This window comes from Mizuhopecten yessoensis, unplaced genomic scaffold (assembly GCF_002113885.1).
Source record: "Mizuhopecten yessoensis strain PY_sf001 unplaced genomic scaffold, ASM211388v2 scaffold6135_1, whole genome shotgun sequence".
NCBI classification, from domain to species: Eukaryota; Metazoa; Mollusca; class Bivalvia; order Pectinida; family Pectinidae; genus Mizuhopecten; species Mizuhopecten yessoensis.
This window is the reverse complement of record NW_018406397.1, coordinates 71,040-74,628: the sequence shown is the minus strand read 5'-3', so window position 1 is coordinate 74,628 and position 3,589 is coordinate 71,040.

Sequence of the window (3,589 nt, the reverse complement as noted above, 5' to 3'; positions counted from 1 at the left end):
AAAGTTCTTAAACGATGAACTACAGGAGCTAAAGAAATCCCTGGCCCGACTTAATTCGGGCAGTGTGTCTGCCCATCCGTACTCGCCTCCACCTCGGGGTAACTATCGCTCTCCGGAACGTGACCGAGGTTCCCCTTAAAACTATGAAGGGAACTGACCACCAGATTATCGTGCTAGGGCTCAGTACCCTCGTCCGCCCCAGGACAACAGGCGTAATAGGTACGACGATCAACACCGAGATACGTCACCATACTCAGAACAAGGTCCACAGCGAAACCGTAACTGGTCACCCGGATGTCATAGGGAGTCACCTGTCACAGGGTCACCAGGTCAAGGTCGAGGACAACCTAGATGGGGCCCCTGGGAACCAGAAAGAGGCAATAACAGTGCTGCCAGTTGAGGTAGCGACAGAGGACGGAATACCCAGTTGTACCATCCCAGGTCTCCATCAGCGTCCCTGGAACCATTTAGAGGCACGGCAGAGAGATCAAGGTCTCCATCCCTTACGCCTAGAAAAGAGGTTCAACCTTTGAGGGAGGTGAAGCTTGCGGTCTCGGATGGCAGTAGTATTACCATACCATACCAATTCAAGCTGTCGTGTATACAGCGGCCACTATGACGCTGATTAAGCGGGAGCTGGTCGATAAGCTAGAGGGGCCACAAGTGCTTGGGAAACGAGTGAGGCTCAGGGGTTTTACCGACAATGTAGAGATAGTATGGGAAATAAAAGACCTACAGATCGGAATAGGAAATACCGAAAAACCTTGGACCATATGTGAGGCCCCCATCATGGATGACATGTTGTTGGGGGTGGATTTCCTGTCCAGGAACAACTGTGTCATGGACTTCGATGCAGGCGTCCTGTTTATTGGTAGCCAGGTAATACCTATTACACCGTGGGTGGAGGAGCAGAGGACATCATCCGCTGTCAAGGTAGCCCAAAATGTAACAATACCACTAAACACTATAGCGCACTGACCGATGGATTGGGCTAAACCCAATGGGGATACGTCCACAATTCAACCCACACAACATCCTGGGGGAGTCATGATTGTCGGTTCGGTAGTGCCTCCCGGTGCCCAACAATCCATAATGAGAGTGATGAATGACACTGCCAAGTCCGTCATAATGACAGAAGGACAGAAATTTGGAGTTAAAGAACATGAAGAGGTGATATCCCATCTCCACAGAGAAGCCTGGAGCTGTTATACAGCAGACATGGTTCCTGGGAAAGGCCGGAGTACCTACGGTGACAACAGGGCTACCGAGCCAATAGAGGCCATACCTCAACTTCCCAGGGAAGCTCCTGTTTATAATGCGATGGATGAAGTTCCCAGGGAGAGCCAGAGGCCAGTGATGGTCTCGGCAGAGCCACTGAACAGTCAACCCGCGGGAGCTAACTGTGAACGTTTTAGGAGGACGTGGACAGTATGGTACCACTAACTCCCATATTCCTGGTCCTCAACAAAATAAGCATATACATGTACCACAAACAGTAGGGCTCAAAATTGAAGGAGATGAGGCGTTAAATCCAAAATCTGCCTCATTTCCATTTGACGGGGAAGAGGAAACGGAAACTTGTGGTCCCTCCATCATCAAATGTTTCGAACCAAATGTGAAGTCGTCAGATAACGACGAAGATGAAATGGATGACCAGGAGTTACATGCGGTGTTTGAGTTAGCCCAGGGAGGACAACAGAACAAGTATGGAAACACAGTGGGTGTCCTTCATCTCCATTTCGTCAATGATGGTGTAATCTGTGACTATGACCGTTCCTTATCCTGTCTACCAGAACCAAACTGGAAATTCTGCCAAGGACGGGGGAATGCCATTACAGAAGCCTGGCCACTGTCGCTCAACTGTTACAGAGCAATCAGATAGCGCTGTAACCCATTGAGTTATCTGCTCAGGGGTCGGATGGTGTTATCATCGCCCTGTCACAGTCAGCACACAAGTGGAGGGCATTCTTCCACTTTTGAAACTTCAGACATAGTATCCAAATACTATACATGTCTGGGTACCTGGCAAGGGCACGGTATGCCTATGCCCAATCATAATGTTTATATTTTTAATGGTCCTGTACCTTGGAGGAGAGCACAGTAAAGCTAAGCCCTTTTAACATAATTAGATCTACGAAGTATGGGCCTGAACTTCCACTAGAGGGCACAGTGAAACTGTGTTCCTTCTAGGGGTCCCATATGCTTAAGGGGTGACCCGACCTTATCCAACTCCACCAGAGAACAATCATCTCCAGCATCATAAACAACACCATATCTGCAAAGATTAAAGTCACTGTCACCATTTCTAGAAAATATTGAAACAAAACTTAAGCCATCTAAAAATGTAGCTGTGTTTCCCGTTTCCCGTTTCCCCACCAACCCTATTTTTTCATGCCGACCCTAATACATCTTATTGGTTTTTTACAGTCACTGGTATGCATTTATTAGCAGTTTAATTGTTCAAAGTGTACATGTAATTTGCTATGCATTTTATTAGCCTTGGCTGGTGGTCAATGGCAGAGTTGTATTTGAAGATAGTGGCTAATTAGCAGCCCTAGATAATTGTGCTTATGATATATGTTGGGATCTGTACAGTAGTGTGATTAGCTGTCTGTAGTCTAGGTGGGGGAGTCTAGTTTGTGATGACAGTGTTTGTGATGACAGCTGATGATGACCCTGGAGTCAAATTTAGCAGGATTTATGGCCAGTTGAATTAAGTTGTATAGGGGTCGAATTTTAAGAGGATTTCAGCAGCATCAACAATTTTAATGTACATGTGTATCGTTTGTAGGATTTTGCTAAGGGACAGATAGTAAGGTAGTTCAGCTTGGGAGACGAAGCAGGAGAAGAGAGTTGGGTTGGGGAGTTGAGTTAAGGAGTCTAAAAGAAGGAGGTTGAGTTAGGCAGACAGAGTTGAGAGGTCAAGAGATATAGAGGAGAATAAGGAGGTTTGAGTTAAAGTGAGAATTAGGAAGTTAGTAATAATAATAGTTCTGGCTGTAGCTTTTGGAGATAAGTTTGGAGTGGAATGATTGAGTTCCAATGGTGAAGACTTGTATATTTTATGACAGATTAAAAAACTTGTATTGTAAATATAAATGTACCAATTAATTTGTTGTTCAATTAATTTGAACTGGTTGCTGTGGAAATTGTGAACAGAAAGCATCAGTTATACAAAAGAAAATGTAACACTGGAGACCATCAGTGGAGTTTGGATTACTAGAACTAGTGTATGTCCAGCAGTAGGGATAATTTAAAAATGTAACGCAGGTGGCAGCACTACTGTGAAGTAAATTGGTTATTCCATAAACATTTAGTTGGGTCAAATAATAATTTATGTTGTGTACTTTATATGTTGTTTAGGCCTGCTCAACACAAAAGTGGTAATGAGGGATAGGGACTTTTTTATTTGTGTACTTATTTTACATGAATGAACAATTATATATTTGATGCCATTCATACTTTATTAAAACAATAACACATTTTTAAAATTCAAGGAGTTAACTGGGGGATTTTCTTCACCAGAAAACCCCCCCAACGTTTTTCCTACCTCCCTACCTTTTTTTTTTGGGAGCTGAAACAGGAAACA